Source organism: Falco cherrug, chromosome 12, assembly GCF_023634085.1.
Source record: "Falco cherrug isolate bFalChe1 chromosome 12, bFalChe1.pri, whole genome shotgun sequence".
Taxonomy (NCBI): Eukaryota; Metazoa; Chordata; class Aves; order Falconiformes; family Falconidae; genus Falco; species Falco cherrug.
In genome coordinates, this window is record NC_073708.1 from 22920581 (window position 1) to 22944122 (window position 23542).

Below are 23542 nucleotides of genomic sequence, written 5' to 3' on the forward strand. Positions count from 1 at the left end.
AGTTGTTCTAGAAAATGGCCAGAATGTAGGTGGCTTATTATTCCTCTGCCACAAATTGATAATGTTTAAGATTATAAATTATATAGTTCAGGTTCAGCTTTGAAAGCAGTGTAGCTACTTCTCAGAACTACTTAAGTAGCTCCTTAAAAGGGCTCCTGTGGTAACTTAGTACTATTTATCTTTATTTGCTCCCCGCCTAGAGGGGTTTTTTGAGTAGTTAGAGAACTAACTAACTGTACCTTTAAGTTGATGACTTCCCACTCTTCTTTTCCCTTGATTGCTTGTTGTATTTCTTTGTTGCATCTTGTCTATGTTAGATCATAACTTCTTCAAGACAGGAACTGTATGGTGGAGAAGCCAGGATCAGGGGGTATGATCTTGGTTTAGGACCTTCAGGCAATATTAAAATACAAATAACTATGCTTGAAAGATTTTTAACATATGATCTAAATTGTTACAGGGCAGCAGTTTACATTCTGTTTGAGCTTAGCAATATGCAGTCAAGTTCCAACAAGTTGGAGGCTGACTGTCCTGAGTTGTAGTGCTTGTTCTGTGATTTACCTGCTTCTCAAGTCTAAACCAAGCTCTGTTATCAAAAACTGAAGCACAAACTGGTATGCTAGTACAACATATGTTTTGGGATTTTAGTTGCAGGAAAGCTGGATAATTCCAATATTTCCAGTGGCAGTTTTCACAGTGTAGCTCTTCACAGTGTGATTTTTATATGCAGAATATGCAGTAGTGCACATTCAGATGCTGTAAAACCAGTAGATCTTTATTAAATAATAAAAACCCCCACCTTCATAAGGGTAAGCACTTTAAAACTGGACCACAACATTCCTTTTTATGCACATGTTAAAAGCGTAGTATTCAGCAGCACTATTGCATTCTTTTTCTCAGATGATCAGATAATGTAATTTTTAATAACTTGTCAACTACCAGTAATATGCAGCTGTGCGCAATTTGTATAGGATCCATGAAAGCCTTCAAAGTGGAAAAAATGTACAATAAACTTATCTGTGTAACATACGATGCATTATTTAACATCATAAAATGTTGTAATGCTGAAAATTTACAGCTGTCTGTAAGCCACAGTAATAGGATGGTAAGTTACCTTTGCAATGAATACGCTTTAGGTAGGAGCCTCTCTGTGCTGCTGCCTGGGCTCCTGGCTGTGAGCAGTGGGGATGCCAGGCTGAGCCGGCTGGCAAGCACCTGTGGAATTGAGACACGTCAGGGGTTTTTGCACTTTAATTCATTTCTGTGTCCACTGATGTCGCGGTGATTACGAGTACAATGAAGAAAAAAATCTAAACAGAATTGAAAAACCTCTGCTGGTGCAGCTGGTTGCCCCTAGTCAAAAGTCCATTTTCTGTTGGTTGAAAGGTTGTCTTATCACAAATTAAATTTTTCAGCTGAGGAAGCCATCTGACTGGAAATGGAAGAGAATAGGGGGTTAGGGTTAACTGAACTGCTAGGGAAAAAAAAGCATAAAAGCATTCTGTTGCCTTTCCTATGGGAGGAGGTGGGTCATCACTCGATTTGCAGGGGAAGCATTTGGTATGCGGAATGTTACTAAAGAAATCACTGTGTTTGACACATTTTTATGTTGGGTAGGGTTGTGTGAAGTCATAAACAGGAGACCGATTAAGGGACATCTAAAGCAGAGTTTTTATGTGAAATTTAATTTAAAGTTCCGTAAAATGGACAGTGATACTAAAATGCAGTTCATTCTTGCAACACTGAGTGTGTCTTTATGGTGAGCCTAATTGGTTTGGAGATAAGTTGCTGAGTTGTAATACTGGAGGAGAAGGTAGGATTGTTATCAAATAAACCTGATGGAGCGGCAGCAAGTCCTACTGGTGGTTCCTGGCTGTGCTGGAGCTTCATTCATACTTGATGGCAGGGTTGGGGTGTTTTGGGTGAGGATTTGGGATGGAGGTCTCCTTTGCCCGCTGGCTATTTATCAGAGGAGAAAACTGAGGTGTGGGGTTTTGGGGCATTCTTTGCTTTTTGTTGTCTAGCATGATTGAAAACTGAGAACTGAGGAGCTTTTTGGGGGTTGGGGTTGTTTGTTTTGAAGATTGGCTTTCTACTTAGGTCTAATCTGGGGAGCCTGTAATGCCTGAGGGCAGGTGGTGCCCACCAGTGGTGTCAGGTGAACCCTGGGAATGACCTGTTGTGTTAGTGCTTTGCATTTTCTGTCTGTCCTGCTGGGGTTTTTCAATACTTTTTTTCTTTTTTTCTTTTTTTTTTTTTTTTTTTTTTTTTTTTAAAATACCTCTTCCCTCTCCTGAAAGAGGAATGGATGAAAGCAAGTTGGCTGATACTGGGCAGCCGTGAAACAAGGTGATAAGGGTGCAATGTCTGAGCAGGGCTTGTATTTTAGGATAGATTGCTCCAAAACGAAGTGTGGGGAGGAGGGATAATTGGGGACAGAGAAGTCACCAATGAATGGTTTTCAGAGAAGTCACCTTGTTCCCACAGCATCCCCAGCACCTGCCAGGAGCCTGGGAGCTGAAACTGAGGTTTGGGAGGGTGGGGAATTAGTGCCCCTTGGAAGCTCCTTGGGTGATCAGGGTTGTTTCTCTGACACTTCTTAGGTATTTATCCCAGGATTAAATTTCCAAATGACTGTATAAACTACCTTCAGGTCTTTGAAAGAATGGAATTACATAATAAAAGATAACTTGATGGAATGTCATACCATGTTTATATATAATATATACAATTTTCTAAATGTGATTCACTCAGAGTATGAATACAACTGTAAAACTGACCAGGTAGATAACTGAATACTTCAGCATGAATTTCTGTATTGTCACAATTAGGAGGAAGCAAATTTTGGGTAAACTGTGGATTGTTAAGGCTTCATTTTGTTTCTAACACCAGAGGAATCCTGGATATTATTGGAAAAGAAAGAAGTAATAGGGCCCTGGGAGATCTTAACTGCGAATATCAGTGGCATGTTTCCGGGTGAAATCTTCCCGAAATGTGAGCTGTGTCTTGGTGCTACTCTGTAATTGCCCCGTTGTTGGCTATCAAAAAAAATTACTGGCGGTGTTCACAAGTAGTTTGAAGTGATATGACATAATCTACTGGGAGAGATCACGGGGCTGGGAGTATTACTTTGGCCCTGCATAGGGCTTAGTTCAGGCTCTTTCCTTGGTGTGTTTGCTTTTTAATAAGTAATTCACTCTGGGAAATTTTCTCTAGATTTCTACAGTTGGTGAGTGGCTATTTGAAAATTAGGAGAAGCACATAAATATGCGAAACTGATGTTGAAACCTGATATCCAGAAATACTCTCTGTTTGCATAGAAGAAATAGAGTTAAAGCAAATGTGACTTTAAAGTTGTCTAAAGGCAGGGGGTGGGGGAATTCTGTGGGTTTCAGCAGTGCCACTTGGATAGGCTACATTTGAAAAGGGTAGACTCTTCTTCAGACTCTGAAGACAAGTATTTTGAAATAGGCTACAGTATCTGCTGAAGTAGATGACTTCCAGGTCGTTTACAAAAAGTACAGGGCAATTTGTGTGACGTAAAATTGTTTATTTCCTACTCTTGTTAAATTTGTACTCAGTAACTAGATCCATGTATGTAAACAAAAAAAACCTCTTTAAAATACTGCCCTGCAGTTTATTTTGAACTTGCATTTCCCTTTTGGGTTAAATAGTCAGTTTGGTGAATAACTTCTGATCCCTATAAGCTTATCTAAAAGAAAAAAAATATCTTTGTCAAATAGCACTGTGCTTTTTTTTTTGGTAATTATTAATATTATGAAATAACATTCTGAAGTAGTAGCACCTTTTGAGTGTTGTCAGCCTTTGTCTGCATTGAATTTGTACACTATTAGAGCAGTGGGCTGAAAGACCACGGAGGTCCTGTTTTCCTCCTTGCATGTGCAGTACCTGCATGTTTATGCAGGATTTCAGAAAACCTCTTCTAACAGCATCTAAAGTGCTGTTGGAGTGTGCCCTAATGCAGTGTAAGGGTTTTACCTCAGAAGCAGTCTTTTGTTACAGAAAAAATCGGTTGCAGTGAAAAGACATAAATATTGAGAAGATATTTTTCTGGGGAGGAATCCTTTTACGACTTTTTATTTACCTTCTGTGCTTTGAACTGCACTGTTCTGATTGTGGGAGTAAATAGCAGTGGGTGAAGGGGAAGGCAGAACCTGGCATCACCCGTTTGCAGGTGAACATCAGAGACTGGCCCCCACATGAATTGGTGTGACCACAGATTTGAGTGTACCTTTACAAAAAGTAGAAAACTGGGAAGCTGGTGACTGCAGTGTGGAATTCAGGCTCCCACGCATTCAAGTTGGCAGGAGTTGCTGAAGAGAGAAATGATGCTTTGGCAACCTGATGCAGTGAGGACTGGCGGGCGTGAGGCTACCTGGTGTGTAGTCTTGCTTGGCATTTTGATAGGGGGACAGGTCTTTTGCCAAAACCATGTCAACGTCCATCTTCTGTGGAATACAAGCAGATGCCTTTAATTGATTAAAGAGAAGTAGAGGTAAGACTGTACAGCTAGAGTGTCAGTCCGTCCCGGACCGTGTCTGTCCCCCATTGCATCGGGGCTGTGGGAGTGTGCCCTCGTACAGGCGCAGGGTGCAAAGGTGCTATCCCACGCATTCGGTATTCAGTCTGATCAGTGCTTCTTTGTGCAAACACAATACAAATATTAAATTACTCTTTTTTTTGTTTGTTTGTTTTTGTTAAACGTTTCACTTCACAATGCAGACAAATTGCTGTTGGCGCAGCTATTGTCTTTGGCGGTGTTACTCTGGGGATGTATCTGACAGATCTGTATTGTAACACATGGAGGAAAATTCTGAGTGGTCTCCCTTTTCAAACAATGCAAAAGCTTTTCATTTGGTTTTGTTGTATTTAATTAAAATAATACACCCAGAGGCTTGAGCAATTGCTGGGTGTTTAAAAAATAGAAATAGGAAGATTAAACAATTGAAAAAACATTGTAATGCATAAACTTATTATACAAAATGTATAAACTTATGTTAATAGGATGATAAAAATTCAAACTGGCGTAAATATTTAAAAGTGTATCTTTAGATCCATTGCCCTTTAGATCCTGTGCCCTCTTTTGGCATTACTTAATCTTCATATTGGTATTTTAAAATATTTAACTAACTGTATTTTAATATTGCCTTGCTGAATATTGAGTTGTGTTACACAGTTCCTAATTTTTTTTCTGTGTCTTGTCTCTAACTTGTGTTAGAGTTCTGCATGCCTATTTGATGAAATATTACTGGTTTTGTTTAACTGCTTTATTAGATTAGAGGGTGATGGGGTTTTTTGTTACTTTTTAAGAAACCATTCATAAAAGACACGGTTGCCGTTCTCTTATTAAATATTATGGGTTACACAACTTATTTAACAAAGGTGAGAAGAAAGGAAAAAGCCAAATCCATAAAGTTGTTTCTGGATGATATGATTGCTCAATCTGTCTGCAGGCAAAAGCATCCTACTCTGTGCTGCAGTGTCACGGTCTTCATGCACCGTGGTCAGCAGTTCAGGTGATGCTGGCCTCTTGCCCTGCTAGGATGAATGGTGCAGTAGTCCCTGTTGAAGGAATTTTTTTTCCTTTTTTTTTTTTTCCCCCTCCTTTTTTTTTTTTTCTTCTTTTCAAGTAGAAGCCAAAGTGCATTCAGGTTTCATGGTCCTCAGTTTTCTTCTGCATGAGATAGGTGAGTGCTGCAAGGTGGGAACAAGCGATGCTGGCGAGATGCAAAAAGGCAGAGCCTGTGGACCCAGACTTGCAGAGGGCTCTCACCCAACTCTCTTGCTTCTGGAGATGGGATGATGGGCGTTTTGGGAACTTTGAATGAAATATTGGAGGCTTTCTCAGTATAAATATTGTCAGTAGAGATGAGAACATTTCACCCTTCGGTGTCGGATGGTGGCACGCATTGAGATCTAAGTGGCATATCTACATATTTCAACAAAATATGCTGCCTCTCCCGCCTTCGCATTCACTTTTTAGTTTCACTGGCAGACAGATTGCGTTTTATGTCCTTTCTCTGCACATTATGCCAGAAGGTTCCTTTGCAGAAAATAAATTTATAGTCACTGGCTGATAAAGGTCTTTCCACAGCGGTCTTGCAGAAACACTTTCGGAACTATCCTTCCCATTGCAGTGGCATCGCTCAGCTGTCTGTCCCAGCACCAGAGGTGTCAGCCTACCTGCAGTGATTTCCACTGTATCCTTCCATTGTCATTTTCTAGACCACATCAACCAGAAACTGATATTTTTCTATGGAGAATACTTGGATAACTTGGTCCAAAGTATTTTGTTGAACTTGAGCTATGCGTACTCATAAAAATATTTTTTTTTTTTTAAGGTAGGAGCTGCAGGTTTATTTGCCTATGGGTGGCCGTTGTGTATGTGCTCAGATGCGTATGTGTGCACGTATGCATTTACTCTTCAAAGCCCACAAAGAACAAATCACCTGTGTTCATGATGTACCATTGTAGTTTAATGCCAGTGAGTGCTTGAGCTGTTCTGTGGTTAGCAGTGCCATTGTATACCGAGTGATCCCATATTTTAATAACATTACTTTTAGGTTTTGCAGAACCATAATGGGTTTTATGTATGTAAGGTATTCAAGTTTTTTAACAGTCTCTCAAATCTGCCATTTCACATGCTCCCTTTTTTTTTTTTTTTTTTATGAATAGAAGTAGGCAAATGAAAAATAGCCTAGCAATCAGAAATTGTTCTTCACAAAAGGTTAGTAGTGAAAGTGAAGATGTGAAAGTACTTTTAAATAGCAGTAGTCGTCTTTGGCACGATAAAAAAAAAAAAAAGCGCAACAGCATTTTGTCTTGCATTCAGTTGAATTGAAGAAAAATCTTTGGAAATAATGAAAATTAAAACTGCTTTTGTCTCCCCTGTTGCAGCATTCTGAACAGAATTAGGACAAAAAAAAAAAAAAAAAAAAAAAAGACCAGCTGATTTGCTGTAGTTTGCTGAATTCCATCTCTTGATATTTTGCAAGAACAGAACATTGTCTAATACCAAAGCAAGAATTTTGGCTATGCGTTTATTGTGTTAATGTGGTTAGAAAAAAGTGCTTTGAGATTCTGTTGAAGCTTATACAGTAACAAGATGTATTGAGATGACTTGCATATCTTAATAGCAAATTTTTCATCTCGTTAATAAGGAGGAGATGTAAAGAATATTATCAAAATAGTCTGTCTGACAAGCAGAAAATGTTAAACTTTATCACATTGCAACAAAAATAAACTCATTTATGGCCACACAAAAAATGATTATGCCTTATGTTTGCCTCCTGTAAATTTGATTTATTCCTGTAGTAATTACAGTCGCTGATTTGGTAAAAGTTGAAAACATATATATTTTTTTTCCCCCCCCAAGTGTAACAAGACTTCTGCATTCCTATTTCTACTGCATTGCAACACTTTGAACTTGCTTAGCAGACATGACAAAAGGTTTTAATTAAAATACTAGCAAGATAAAAAAAATAAATAATCATTTGTCTGCATTAACTTTGTATGTTTCTCATAATTCTTTAATTCTTGTAATAAAGGAAGGATACCATGACTGAGATAAGAGGTTGTCCTCCCCCCTCACTCCTTCTCATCAGTAAAAGATTGTGTCGGAGCTCTGGAATGTTCTGTTTAATCCCGCTGTGAACTCTGAAGTGCCGCTGAGATGTTACTTGTTGGTGCACAGATGAGTAGGAGGTGCTTCAGAGGCTTCATTCACCAGCAGGAACATGGTCCTAGCGTGCGTTAGGGGTGTCCTGAAATCTAGCTAAGTATCCCAGACTTCCCAGCTCCCAGGTGATTGTAAAATAACTCATATTCTTGAGTTCTACTCCATCTGAATGTTCTGAAATTAAAGGTGATCAGCTGCAAAACAGTAGGGTAGCTCAAGGACCTTCAGCAATTTTTCTGCCAAATCCATGGTAAATTTGGGATGAGGCTAAAAATAGAGATCATTGTCAGAGTTCATTAAATCTTACCACTCCTTTTTTGCTACTTGGTAATAAATATCTAATTCTCTGAAACATGATTTAAATAATGACATAAATCAAGCAGAAACTTTGATGTAAATCAGTCACTTTGATCTTACTTTGTTACATTTCTCAAAGGAGAGGTTAATTATTGGTAGTTTGGTAATAATTAGATAGCTTTGATTTGTTGCTAAGTACAGCTTTTACAGTAAGGTAACACCTTTTGTCAACATTATAAGCATATGTTATAATTGTCTTAAGTATGCGGGATAAGCAGTTGGATACTTCACGCTCATATTTTTGGTAGTAAAATACTTGTTTAACATACATTGAGTTCCGAGTATATAGTTGTATTGATCAAAATTTGAATTCAGTTAATTTAATATTGTTTCAGGCATTTTATTAACCACGTTTTTCTTAAATTTACTGGATACATAAATCAAAAGCAAACTTACTGCATTTTGCTTTTTGAATTGGTAAGGGTGTGCTTTCAAGGTTTGAAATAGTTACAGTATTAACTCTGGATAGTGACTGGAAAATGGTTTTGGCCCTGGAGGATTTTGTAAATGGTAGGTCTCATCCTCTTGCACTTAATGTTTATTTCTGGATTGGAAAATGAAAACAAATCTTCATGCTGTGTTATGTCTTAATTGATTTCTTATTTTGAGCAAATCAAGTCATTGAATTGAACTGAATAAACTGAAATTAGGAAAAAAGCTATTTCTACATCAGCCAAAAGGGCAATCACTCTTCAGAGTTGGTTTAGTGCATCGCTTTGTTTAACCTGGTGATTTGCCTCTGTGGAAGGCATGGGAAGCAAATGCAAGTTTTTTTGAATGTATATTAAATTTGAATACTTTTGATATATAAATTCATTTTAATGTTATGCATATTTATAAATATATAAAACATGTAATGCTTTAGAAACATGAACCTAATTTTTATTAAGTACTTTAGAAGCAAAATAAACATTTAACATATATCTAAATGTCTTAAAGGAAAAATCCTGAACAATGTGAAAAGGCAAATTAATGTATCTGAGAATTTCTTTTATTCAGTGTCACTTGTATAAGCACATTACAGGATTATGAGAAATTACAATTTCTTATATTTGTGATTACAAGAAGCAAGAGCTCTGACTATCCAAAGTTGGTCATTGTGGTTACTGTACTACTTGGTACTGTTAATATACTTTTTAGTATGTAGTGTTGATACAGCCTTTATAATTAGTGTGGAAATCAGTGTTGTAGCGTATTGGTTACATTTGATGTCACATTCAATTTTTGGTGAGTTTCGGAAGACACATATTTCAGCGCATGATGGTATAAAGGTGGAATTGTGGAGCAAAATGGATATGCAGTGCATTTATTTTACTATTATCAATATACTCCATTTTTTTGGTGCTTTATTCACATATATAAAATTGAAATACAGGCCCCTCTGAGACAGGATTTTGGCTTATTTTACTAAGCAAAAAATAGACTGTTTTGTAAATAACTTTTTAAAGTGCTCTTTATTTTAATACTTCCTGTTATAGCAGATCACTCACGGGGGATTATAACTCATGATAATTCTGGTATTCTGGAATAGAGAAAGCTGTTTTTTTAAAAAATATGCTTGTCTAGATTTTGTGAGTATATCCAGCAATGTTCAGTATGCATCTACAATAGATGCTCTGTACTAATGGATGTGTGAATATAGTGTGTTTATCTTTTTCACTTCAAACGTGTATTTTATTTTTAAGCTGTAGCTCACCTTTATTCAGTTGGCAGGGACTGGATATTTCAGTCTGAATGATTATTGCAATTCCAGCTTTTGTTGCTGCTGAAAGGGAAGTCTTTTAGGGTCATGTACACTGCTGCCATTTTATTTCAATTTTTTGTTACCCTTTTAAAGAAGGGGGAAAGAAAAAAGTTGTGTGTGTTGCAAAGGTGTTAAGAAAGCTTCATTATATTTACAAAGAGGGTTTGGTGGTGGTAGTTGTTTACTGGTTTGGATGTTGCCGCTAATTCTCCGATGTTAATGCATTCTTATGGGTCTTTGGGCTTTGTGTCAAAACCCTTGTAGAGAGGCATCAGCTCTTCAGTGCAAAGGAGGATACGTTTCAGGCAATACTAATGTGAACTTGATCTAATAGTTCCTCTGAAATTTTTTTCCTGCTGTTTATTGCTTTTCTTGGATTTATGCTGTAGCAAGACATTAACGCTAGCTACTTAAAGATTATCCTGTTGTGATAGTCTGATGCAACAAATTGCAGTGGATTAAAAAGAAACAAACCTTTCCATTGTATATTTTTGCATTAATTTTGTAACATTTGTTTTTGTAACAGGAAAGTATTCTTTTCCGTTACAGTCAGAATTTACTGTCCTGTGGAGTAAGCCATTGGGCAACCAAAGAAGGCTGGGAGCCACTAATCCTGAAAGAACAGCCCTAGTCCTGACTTCATGCTGTCACACCAGTGGCACTCCTGCAAGTTCATGTAGTAGTGTAGTTTGGATGTTTTAGCATCTCAGATTCTCTTCTGTACCCATGTGCTAGAGGTGTTCTGCTCTTCTGGTGTTGCCAAGTTACCAGTCTGGTCTCTTGTGCTAAGAAACTTTAAAGTCCTCTAGACTGCCTTAAAGTCAGTTGTGTACAGGAGTCTGCTTGATGTGGAGTTAAAACCTTGCAAAAGAGGAGGTGGGGAACCACTGAGCAGCACTTGGAGAGTGGTCCTTTCTAGCTCATCCTGAACAAAACAGCAGTAAAACTGTGTTCTCCTTTTTTCCAGGCTAGTTGAGTATCGGCACAGGTTTTTCTTGGCCAGCAGGATGTGGAGAGCTGGGATTCTGAGATAGTGTGTACAGAACAAAATACTTCTTCTGGTTTACCCTTGGCAGACTCCAAGGTTGGGGCGGCTGTTGAGGGAATGGGTGTTTTGGATGAGACAAGAGCTGTTGCTCAACCATCCGATTTAGTGCCGGATACTCTTATGTGCAAGGAAAGGCACAGTAGGCTGATGTGTAGTAGTAGTTAGTTTCTTAAAAAGAATAACTCTAATCCCAGTTCCTAATAATTAGCCACTCTTAAGTCCTAAAATGTGTCTTTATCCTTTTGGTTACTCAGTAGCTAATGGTAATTTGTATGCCTGTCATCCTTGCCTCCTCATTCCATAAATCTGTGTTAAGTTCTTGGAGACTCCATTCACATTATTCATTTGTTCTAAAGCTCAGTACTTTTTGAGAGTGGAGAGGAGGTGCTGTGTGGCAGCCTGTATTGGAAAGGAGGTTCCAGCTTTTCCTCTTGATTATTTTAATGTGATGAAGAGGGTGAGTGGATGAGTCCTTGGGGCGGAGTGGGAGAAGGTGGGAAGTGAGATTTCTAGTGAAAATGAGTCTGTTCCAGGGAAATTGTTCATCTTGTTCCAAGCTGGAGCCTTGTTATGCTTTATGTCCTCTCTTCTGAGAGAACAGCCAAGAAGAAGTATGAAGTCATGTAATAACTTAATAAAAGATTCTAGGTAACTAGAAGGCGAATGTGGCCTGCGTGTGCCTGACTGCTGAAAGTCCAGTTTGGTCTCTCCAGCAAAGTTTGACAGAGGCTATTCCTGTTTAGCCACAGATAGCATTGCTGTAGTGTTGTGTGTACAGGAATAACACAAAAGTAGTGAGAAGGTAACACTGATTGCATCAGCTGCATGAAAAAGTTTCAGCCGCATCGTGCTTTATCAAGCTCGTGCCTGTGTTGGCCTACCGATCCGGCTGTGTCGGTACTGCTGAAATAGAGGAAAAAAAGCCTTTAATCTGGTGCAGCTCTGAACAAGGTGACGTGGCTGCTGCCCTTTGGTAATCAGCAAGAACTATGTTACTGACGTGTACCCCTGCCCCTGTGGTATGTGGGGTTTGTGATTGTTCCTGCTCCTCGGACAGTACTGGGAATGGGGGTGAGATGTTCAGCTGTGCTTGGATGTAATGGTAGAATGTTAGTTGGATAGATCTGAAAAAATTTAGCACCTCTCCCCCCAGCAGCGTAGACAAGATACGGTCTTTGACTTCAGCACTGGTTTTGCTGATTGATATAGAAAGCAATGTAGGAATTACCTTGTTATAGTAAAATGTACCAAGTGAAACACGGGGACTTTATGGGCTTCAGAAGTAAAATTCGTGGTCAAATCTTGAGTTCCTCCAGACAAAATACTATGCCTACTGAATATCCTAGTCGGGTGCAAGGATATGCTTAAGCAGGCATCTTCAGTTTGCATCTCTGAGAATTTTTGATACGCTTGACCTTATAGGCGTTTGGGGCGTGAATTTTTCTCCTTGCTACAGGATCGTCAAAGAAGATAAAGCATATAAATAGTGTTCCTAGATTTTATACAGGTGGGAGTAGTGGAGGTGTCATTTCTCCCTGGAAATCCTTGTAACCTGTTCATCAAAATTAGTCATGCTTGGTGCTGTAGTAAGTGAGATTGTGCAGAATTTGAGTGTCTTAAGAAATGTTTTGGTTTATGGCTAGAGGTTTATTTGCTTTGTGCCCAGAACTCACGTTCCCACATTCATACTGCTGCCGAGATGCTACTGCCAAAATAACTGATAATCTTTTATGAAACACTACCAAGAAACCAAACGTCTGTCAGCTCCTTTCCTTTTTTTTTCCCCCAGAAGAAAGTTGTGGAAGGTTAGGCAAAGATGGTTTTATTTTAGTAGTTCTCCTTTGGCTAAAAAAAGAAAAAAAAAAATAGTCTTGGGCCGTTGGTAGTCTTTCAGATGGTGCCAAATGCTCATCTGCCTTCCATCTCAACGGGATCTGCAACTGGAAAGGTCACCAGCACATCAGGACACAGATACTTAGTGCATCTCTGGTTATACTGGGTCCTAATCACTTAAGGCAAGCACAAAATGCCAACTCCTCCAGCTCTAGAAATGCTCATATGACTCAGTGCTGTAAAGGGCCTGGCAAATATTTACCCAGCAGTGCCAAAAGAAAGGACATGTTGTTTCTGCCACAGTGTTTTATGCATTCTAACTTCCTAAGTGTGTAAGATTGCTGTGTTAGGTGGCTTGGAAACTCCAAGCCTGTCAGTTGGCATTCTTGCTGCAGTAGGCAGGAGCAGGGTTTCTTCTCGGTCACATGCCTAGGATTTTTCAAGTACAGCCCTTTAGAGCACTTCTGAAGCATGTGGGATTCCTCTACACAATCGTGGCTTGGTTCTCCGCAGCCTAACTGGCCCTTCATTTGAATAATGCATTTTGTTGTCTTTTGTGTTTTGTAGACATTGAAGTCTGAAGTGATTGCTGAGCTGAGAGCTCCCTTGTGACCCAGAACTGCATTTTCCATAGAGATAAACTGGCTCTTGAAATCATAAAAGATGGATATTTTTTTTTTTTTTTAAATTGTTCTGTCCTTCTGCCCAGCTCTGTTTTACACTTTGGAGAAGCCATGATATTCTTTAGATATCCACAGAGTTCTTGAATAAATTAATGTATGATTTGGAAAACAAACCCACTTTGTAGTTTAGTATCAAAGCAAAGAAGCCTCAACGCTAACTCTAGTGTGTAGCTAAGACCAGTGTAGCTCAAACGTGTGCAAATCAAATGTTTCTTCATCTTCTTAAATGAGTTTTCTCACCGATTTGCAGAATATCAGCTTGGTTCATTATTATGCAATATACAATTTCTGCAAGCCAGATGTTCACCAAAGGTAACATTAGACATTGAGCAAATAATTGTGTCCTGTCACACTGCATTAGTAACTGGGAAGAAAGTGTTTCCTAGTTTGTATTTGTGCAGAGCTAAATATAGCTCTAGTGAAGCTTAACTTCAGCTTCAGCTATTCAAGTCCCTAAGAAATTCAGCACCATGTTTGTTAGTCACTGAGTAAATGACTTCAGACATTCTTGCATGTTTCTTGCCCTTCCACTTGTGAGTTTTATAATCTTAAGGACTTGAACGTGAGGCTAACCAAACTCTCAGAAAATCCTGATAGTCCTGGGTTATTGCTGTCTGCAGGGACTATTGCAGAGATTTTTTTTCTATTAGGAGTTTTAGGATGGCGAGCCCTGGCTGCAGCTCTCCCTTATTTAACAAAGACAAGGTTAAATTGTGCTGTAGATATGCTTTCCAGCAAAAACTACTCTGATTTGTCACATTAAATCTGTTATTTATTACTTGTTCTACTCTATAGCTCTTCTGTAGAGCTGATGGCATGGTGCCTAAGACCTTAAAAAAAATATGTTAAGAAGTAACCTGATTGGACTGTACCAGTGAAATCGTGCTGCACACCTGGTAAGAAAAATCTGATGATGTAGAAAGGTGTGTTGAATGTGTCTCCTCCCTGGGAAGCGTACAAACTGATGTCTGTGGTGCCTTGGTATCAAGTCTGTCAGCTGTGGGATAATAACCTTCGTGCTGCATCTGCACTGAAAAGGCAGCACTGCTTCCTAAGATGATGAAAATGCCAAGCGCTGCGTTCGGGAGCTTGAGTCTTTTGGCTGCCATCGGTGAGGAGGGTGCTTCAGGTTCATCTCTTCTAATGGGTCTACGTAGGAGCCTGGGCTCAAGGAGTTAGTCCTGTTCCTTTTTTTTGTTTGTATTTGAATTCACCAGTATAAGCTCATCCTCCCTAGTCATCTCTGCTTGACAGTGAGCAGGATGAGTGTGTTTCTGAGCAATCTTACATCTAGGGTTCGTAGAGAGACCAAGACAGTACTTATTCATCTGCGTGACTTCTTCAACCTTAAGTGTGTTAGGAACTTGTGCATTTTCTCATTGCACTGCCCAGTTTCTTCAGTACTCTGCCCAGCTTTCTTATGGGTGATGCATATAATTTGGAGGAGAGAACACGTTCACCGTTGCTAGTGGGAAGGAGGAATCCTGTGTTGGCTGTCTGCCTACACCTGTACCTCTTACCTTCCGAGAGATCCTTTGAGGAAGTGATCTAAAGAAATCCCAAGAAAATTGCTGAGGTTTGTAACAGCTTTCCTCCTGGCAGGCTGAGATTTATAATGTAGGATGTGACGGGCAATTCCTGGTGCCTCAGCTCTGTCGAAAGCGTGAGCGATCGCTAGAAGTGCGAGGGATTGCATTAGAAGCTTTTCTCCCTCCAGTGGGGAGAGTGTTTGAGCTTGAACTCTCCCCTCATTGAGATCTTTGAAGTTCAGATCTTTAAAACTGTTCTCCACTCCAAAGACCTACTAGTGCAGTCGTCATCCTTCCCACCTGAGACAGGCTGGACCAGGCTCCCTTCAGAAGCCATTAAAGCTGCTTGTTTCATCCTCCAGAGGGGTCAGCAGAGAAAGACATAAGTAAGTAATTATTCCCTGCCTCTCCTCCCAGTAGCTGAGTGAGCTGTAGAAGTTGAAACATCATTAAATCTCTGAGCGGCACGAAGGGGCTGCAAGCCTCCGCAGACAGGGAGCCCATGGCACACAGTGGAGGGGAGGGCTGAGTAACAGGTGGTATTTAGAAACTAATTAATATTTGTGAATAAGAATGTGCCATTGGTAAGAAAACAAATCAGTCTGCTTGTGAATATTTATGTGGTGACTTTCAACACTGCTGGGATTGCGCAGTCCTTTTCCAGCTGCCGCATCTCCTCTTGTGTCACAGCATTTCACACCGGGGTGAAAACCTTCTCTGCTGCGCGGAGCTGTGCTGCGGGGCAGCAGCCAGCCGAGCAGCTCAGCAGAGTATACCCTTTTAGAAGAATATTCTCACCAGTTTGGTATTAGTGGGGCACTAGGTCCCAAGTATTTTATAAAGTATTCCTTGCTAGTGGAGTAAGCCATGCTATTTAGCTTGAGATTTCATCCCAATAAAAGCCAAGCCATGCACAGAGATAATGCTATGTTTGAAGAGAAAGCAGGTGTTAAAGGTTGTTCTCCCTCTGCTATGTTTGAAGAGAAATCAGGTGTTAAAGGTTGTTCTCCCTCTTAATGTTGTGTGTGAGTGTTTTACAGTAGATCAAACTTGCCTAATGTAATCTTCATAATGCTTTCATTTAAAATGCTCCCTGTGGTTTGTATTTGTGGAATTGTAAGAGCAGAATCTACTTTGTAGCTTGGTGGGGCGGGGTGTTCGATTGAACATATGTTCGCACTGTCATTTGGGAAAGATAATAGGTTTTTAACCTCTGTCAGTGTTAGACTGAGGTATTTATGGAGCTCTATTAGAGCTGTGCCTAGGCAGCTAACCTTGCGATACAAGATTTTCACAATTTGCCATTTTCTTGTGATAAGTTGCAGCTTTTCTTGGCCTCTCGCAGTGCTCTTGCTGTGTCAGCCAGCATGGGAGCTTACCAAGAGAAGAGGAATTCCTTGCTGTTGTCAGTGCTGCAAGAAATGCTCGTGGCTACTGGTATTGCTTGTTCAGTAAACACTGTCATGTAGATGGAAAAGCAGCCCTGAAGAGTTCCGGAAAATACTCTTCTGGGCTTGACGCATGGAAACTGGCAAAGTCCGTGGTGGTGGCAGCACTCGTGCCTTTGGTTGCAGAGGTGCCCAGGTGCAGCTGTAGGTGCTGAGCTCTTGCTCCAGGGTGCTGCAGGGAGATGTGCACTGTCGTAATCGCTGTGCGCAACAGGGAAGCTCTAGGCAGCCTCTCCACTGCTTTTGCTAGCCCTGAGTTTAACTTGGGGGAGGGGGGAAGCTGTGTGTAATTTAGTGTGCAGCGATCCTGTTGGTGTACGGTCTCTCTTTAGTCACTTTATAGGCTTCTAACAACCTAAATTAGCCTGGAGTCTGCAGTGTGCTTCATGGAGGAGGTTATCTCCAGTGAACTGCCATTACCACTTTTGTCACTGCTGATTAAATTTTTTTGTTAATGTTTAATCCTCAACAGCAAACACCTAGTGTTTATATGCCCTCTCCCTGTATAAGCAGAACATCTGTTTTATAAAGTTGGCTAGGACATCCAAAACTGAATCAGTGTAAAATTTTAAATATACGTCTCAGACAAACAGATGCAAATTGATTCAGAGTGTAAGCAGTTGCTTCAGCATGCACAGGTCCTGTTTTGGCAGGGGTTTCCAGGGGTCTTAAATTGCATATTAAACAGTGCTTGGTATGACTGATAGAGTATTTTCTAACCTCATCTTAAAATACTTTGCTTTCTGTCCTGTCTTAACATATCTAGTGTAGAATTTTTATTTTTATCGGTGGTGTGTTTCCCCTTCTTCCTTTTCTAGCAGTAGTACTACTAACTGAGAACAGTTGACTTGAACTGCCCCTACTATGCAAATGAAAAAATCTACTTACAGTTTGGGGAGAAATTGTTTTTAATGAAATACGTGCATGTGTACCATGGATGACTGCAACTATGTATGTTAGAACTGTAGGAAATTCCATAGGGTTTCCAAAGATATTAAAAAGAAATGCATAAAAAGTGATATAACAATTATTAGCAGAGACTGATACTTTTAAGGAAGGATATTAATGTAAATTGTTGGCTTACAGAAATTTCAAGCATTTTTATGCATTTAATAAAAGGTTGCCATTTAAGTAGCTTAAGTACCCTTTTCTGTATACACATCCTGGGATTTAACAAACAACTTACTGCTGGATGGATTCCACTCAGATGTGATTGCCATTCTTGCAACAAAGACTAGCTGATGAAGAGAGTGAAAAGAGGCAGTACCGAAATGCTCATTGTGTTAGTCCTGGGGGAAAGGAGAAAGCAGACCTGCATAATCTGTCTTCTGTTCATTTAGTATGCTAGTCTTGGTTGTGGGCATCAAGGTGGATGTGTGCATGCCCGAAAGAGGACTTCCCTCAAATCCCAGGGAGCCTGGCAGGAAGTGCCAGGGTGCTTCTCTAAAGTTCTGACCTGAGGGATGGAGACTGACAGTGTGGGACAGCTGAAGGTGGGAGCCGGTGACCTGACACTGAGGGAGAGATGCTGAGGTGGAAAATCGGGACCTTGTATGAGAGGGGAAAAATCTTAACGCCATGTTGTGGACAAGGGATCTTGTAGGGACAGAAGAAAGACGGACAACATGGTCAGAGTTTTGAAAAACATACTGGGGAGCTTTGTGCATAGATATTGGCAGGGTAAGACCTCTGGGTTTAAAACAGGAACATCCTCGGAATGACTGTAGCAAACGCTGCCAGCATGTGCCAGAAGTAAATATAGTAGAGTAAGCACAGCTATAGAGTCATTGAAGTCAATGCTGTATAACATAAAATTGCATAATATATTTGTTTCTGAAGGTTATTGGAGCACAGTTTTAAATGGATGTGAGTCCTTGGAAAGGTGAGTGTAATCTGGTTCCCTGGGCTGAGGTTTCCAATAGGTCCCAGTCTGGCTGGTGGCATAGTGCCAGTAGAAGGGATAAGCTGGCTGTCCCCTTCCTACCAGCTCCAGCGCTTGTCCGACCGGCTCCCAAGCGGGCTCTGCTCCCTGCACCAGGGGAAAGGGAACTTTCTCTCTCCCCAGAAATGGAGGAAAAGCGAGGGGATTTTGGTTGTCCTGGTCAGCTCAGGGTGTGAGGGGATGAGAGAGGGTCTCCGAGGGGTGTATGTGTAAGAGGATGGGTGGAAGTATCTGTGAGTGTGTGGGGCAGCGGGCAGGCAGGCTGTCTCAGCCCTGTGTCCCACCGCAGAGCTGGAGCAAAACAGCCGCGTTGGTCCCTGCTCCCACCAAGGATGTGGTTGGTGCACGATGCAGCAACCATCAGAGACCTGGATGTCAGGGCACTGTCAGTCTCTCTGAAAGAGTGCTGAAATTGTTTATGAAATGAGTACTTTGTAAACGATAAAGACTAAATAACACATTCTATGCATTTGCATAATTTTGAATTGCTTATCCTTCTGAGGGCTGTAGTCATTTGGCTCATGTTAAAGAATGGTGTAATTGAGCTCAAGCCATCAGTTGTTAAGCCGAGCTGACACTGAAGAGAGGAGGTATGTTTTTGGGGAGACTGTGTTTCCCATAATGTCCCTGGCACCTTGGAGCAGTCTCCTGAGGGGTCAAAGTGCTGCAGGTTGGACAGGTGGGAGACGTGGTCAGGACAGTGAAGGGTCGGGATATCTTTCGGAAAGAGCTTGAGACCTGGAGCAATGGAAATGGGATGTATCTCCATGGTGATAGCATGCAGGGTCATGACCTTAGGGGAGGCACTAGGAGAAAGAAACTTCTGCTCTGAGCTGGTAGAATGGAGGGGGTTACCAGCTGGAAATGCTGGAGAAACACATCTGCACTTTGCACAGCCACAAGGTGAGAGTGAGCCGCAGGGATGGCGCTGGGCAGAAGGTGGTGAAGTGGGGTAACAGAGGAGGTAGGTAATCCTAAGGATGGGGAGTCATCTGAGACCAGACTCCAAGAATGTGCTTGGTTTGGGTGGTAAAATGAGTCCTGACAGGGAGGTGGTGTAATTCATTTTTATTGTCAGGGAAATAAACTTCAGGGATAGGGAAAAGCTGTTTAAGCTGCTGGATCAACGTTGGCATGAAAACAAATGGATAAAAGCTGTTCCAAGAGTAAATGTTAGGCTGAAAATTAGAAGTTTTTTTTAACTATTGGAGGAGCTCAGTTCCGCAGTAAGCGCTGGGTACGGAGACTAAGGGGGAGCATTGTCAGTGCGTTGGGGTTCGTTGCTGTGATGAGGCTTCTTGGATGTGAGACCTGTGATGGAGGGCGTGAGCTGGCGATGTGTAAAGGAAACAACTTTCCTGTCTGGATGTGGTGCTGGGTTATCATGACCGTGTCGTGTCCAAGGAGGAAAGGGGAAACTGTCCCTGGCTGTCACAGTTTTAAAAGTATCTGAATTGGACTATGTGCTGAACTGAACCGCTTCTTCCTCGGGGTGGAGAATTCGTGTCGTTAAGTGAAGTTTTAAACTTTGCTTTACATTTAATCTGTGAATGTCTCTGCTGTTATGGTCACTTATGACACTTATGTTTATGGTTGGTTTTTTTTCCCTCCCCATAGGTATTTTTATGGCCTCTGTCACAGTGGTGTCTCAGTGTCTACCAGGCATCTATGGATTTATTCTGAGAACGTTCCTGTGAGGTAGGGAAACCTTACCACCTTTGTTTTACAGATGGGGAGCTGAGGCACAGGGAGAGGAAGGGTGCAGGAGTCTGTAGCATAGCCAACACTGTTGCAGGCAACATCCTTATTGTCCTAATCCCAAACCCAGCTACCTGTCTTTGGCTATTTTGCTTCTTTTTTTTGCTTCCTTTTTTTTTTTGCTTCTCTGCCCCTTGCCCCAGTCTTGACTTTTAGTAGAAACAGTCTGCAAGGGACTATGAGGACCTGTGGAAAATATGATTAGAGTTACTGGTGTCTCTTTTTTAACATTGTTACTTAGGAGTTGAAATACCTTTCTAAAAATACCAGCAGATCTGTTTATGTTAAATGATTAACATGTTTAGACTTCCACAGATAAGCAGTCATGCTTTTTTGAGTCAGTAACTCCTTTATCCTACCTGTCTAGGCTTGTGGCTGTTGAATTCTTACCCTGCCTAAGCTAATGCTGTCCCAATCACCTAAAGCAATGCCAGGAATTTCATCATCCATGCAAAGATCTGATTCATGTCAAGACAGGTGTAAAGTTTCTCAAGCACACTTACGTATAATTATTGTTTAACTTTATTTTTCAAAGATCTTTCCAAGCCAGCTAAAATGTTCAGCTTAGAGCACCCAGATTCTCCCAGAAACTGTATTTCGGTGCCTGATTAGTGATGCTGATCCCTTTCAAAAGTATTGCAAAGTTCCTGACATATGTGCATGCACTAAATTACAGTTTACATCATAAAATCAAGTATCTTGAATAACAGCTTGAAAAGTGTCTCATTCTTCCCCTCCCCCTTCAAATAAGAAATTTTTAAGATAGGTCTCCCTCGAGCCCTTTTCTTCCTTCAAGTTGGTATTTAGCGTGACTTTTACTACTTAAGGAATTTTTTTAGAGCTATATCAATATTATAAATTATGAAGACACCAGCAGACTCTGACAATTAAATATTTTTATTGTATATTAGAATAAATGACATTATCTAAATGATAACATTGCAAAGAAATTTTTAATGCCATTTCTTTAATTTCACAATCTGTAAAATACATGCATTGGATTACATTTATGTTCTTTATTAATGTATATTATATGAATTTGCATCCCCAAGAATAAAGCCCTAATGACTCACAAACTGTCTCAAAGTGAGCTAAATAAGATTAAAGAGCTGGTCAGTGACCTTAACAGTCAATTAGGCTATGCATTACTCAGCCCGCTATTTGTGGAGTGTAGAAGGGAAGCAAAAACTCATTAGCTACAATGCTGATGCTTCAAACAAACAAAATTTTTCTAAAACCAGGAACTGGTGGTGTTGCTTAAGTGGAGATGAAAGCACTTACAATCAGTATGTCTTTTTGTGTGTGTGTTTGAAAGTACTGCTGGTGTGGTCCTGGGGAGTGGAGAAAAGCCTGCTAGTGAGCTTTTGGGCTCAAGGCCTTTTGGCATAGGTCCTGCTGGGCACGGGTGGTGTTGGGTTGGGTGATGGCAGGTGCAGTAGGATGTGGTGCTTAGATTTTGGGGTGCAACATCTGGGAGGTTATGCAAAGACTGCACAAATGGGAGGGCTGATTTCAGAAACCTTGTGTTTCACAGAAACAGCAGGGCAGAGGAGAATATCTTGGTGTGGCATGTTGCCAGCTTGGCTTTCCTCAAAGGTGAGCCCAGGGTTGGCAAGATTGTATATAGATATACACGGGAGCGTGAGCAGAAAGGCTCTGGGCTGCTGTGCCCACTGAAGAGCAGAGTTTGAAGTCTGCATCCCCTTATTGCACAGATTAGGAGAGGAGAGATGAAGGGGTGCAGAGTACTCAGACGTACTGCCAGGTCAGATCCCCTGCTCCCCACCAACTCCCCCACCCCTTGCAGGCTCACCTGGCCCATGCAGTCATCAGTGTGAAACCAGGCTGGCAATGGGCAGCAGGGCTGAGCGCATCCTAGTGATGGGGTAACTGTGAGATGCAAACCTGGACAGTGTCTGAACTGCAGGAGAGTCTCTGTCATCTTTAGGATGACATTTCTTAGCTAATCATCTGCATGTCGTTTTATATTGCGTTTGGAAGCATCTTAGAGCAGTTCTAGGTTGGAGATGGCTGCTTCCTGAGGGGATGCTATGTGATGATGAAACTGAACCAAGAGCAGTGACAACATTACATGAGAGCTGAGCCGGCAGCTTGGTCATGCTGCTCCTCAGCAAAACAGTGGTCCTTGAGGGATTCTTAGTTTTATAGTACTACTTTTCTGGTATGCACAGTTATATATGCTTCTAGCTGACCCTGAGAATTTCTTTTAGTGTTCTTAATGGAAACTCAGGTTTTAGGAAATAAAAGATGACAGCCTCAGTCCATACAAAATGTGGGGTGAAAGTACAGTTTGAGTGGCGTGCAATAACATCTCTTAAGAGTGAATCAATGTTTTTGAATATAAATTGGACAGAATCTCCCTGATCTAGGTCATTATTTATCTGCAGAGTTTTCTTTTAAAACAATGTCCTTAATAAAGTCCATCTGATCTGGGAGGGAGGGGGCAGGGGAACCTAGAAAAAAAAAAAAGTGCACTTTTGCTGTTGAGATGAATGGGGGAAGAAAGAAAAGGAAGCCTTTTCAGTCATGTCAGGCTGAATCTAAAGCATCAAGGAATGATGTTACAGGAGAACCCCTGAAGATAAACTGTAACCTAGATTAGCAGAATACAGATTAAGTTTTCAGGAGTTTGGAGACTGCTGTGCATCCTGAGCAGTCTTTTGACATTTATTTAAACTAAAAGTGTTGTATGGTTGCTCTTCAGGGATACAGAAAAATACCTAAAGTTTCCATTTGAATGTTACAGCCCTGAAGTTAATAAATTTATTGAAGTGAAGACTGCTTGAAAAGATTAAAAAACCCAAACCTAGGATTTTCTGTTTCAACTTGGCTAAGGGAAATACTATATATCTATGTGATTATGGTTTGGGGGATTTTTATACATGCGATGTTATCACTGAAAGTTGGACACCGGATTCATGGTGTAAACTGAGACTTCTGCATGGTTTTCTTCATTCTGACTTTTAAAATATAAACCAGCTGTTATCAGGTCAACATTGTTCACTTATAATTCTTGAAATGTTCTTATTTTTTAATTTATTTGCATTTTGGAAAATGTGATACCATGTTCTAATTTAAGGGGTGTTTTCTGTAATACAGGTTATGGCCCTACAAAATGTTGGCACAAAGCTTATGTGATTCAAAGCGATTTGACTGTGTGTTAATGCCACAGTGGCTGGAACATATTAATATTTAATGCAAAACAGCAAGTTACCCGTTACTTTTCTCTGTAATATGGTGAACAGTATTTTCTGGTTATATTTAAATGACAGCCTTGAAAGGGCATTGGCTGAATTAATTGGTGTAGCTCAGCATTCTTTATGTATGGCTATTTTTTTTTTTTTTTTTTTGACTTAAAAAGTCTTTACAGGTCGTTTTATCTTACGAATGAGTGGAGTGCTTTAATATATTGGAGCCCAAAGGGCATGACTGCTGGCCATTTACCTGGTTTCGTATGTTGTGTGCTGGAGAATGCATGTG

At 40.6% G+C, this 23542-nt stretch overlaps 1 protein-coding gene across 7 annotated transcripts in view; it reads left to right on the plus strand.

The window, feature by feature from the left end:
* Nucleotides 1-23542, plus strand: part of PTPRF (protein tyrosine phosphatase receptor type F) — a 392585-nt gene that overhangs the window by 73427 nt on the left and 295616 nt on the right. For 6 of the 7 annotated variants that reach the window (XM_055724616.1, XM_055724615.1, XM_055724619.1 and 3 more), the window contains exon 2: nucleotides 19901-19981. The exons of the other annotated variant lie outside the window; for it this stretch is intronic. The gene's annotated coding sequence lies outside the window, so the exon portion shown is untranslated. The remainder of the gene's footprint in view (nucleotides 1-19900; nucleotides 19982-23542) is intronic. 7 annotated transcript variants of the gene reach the window in all.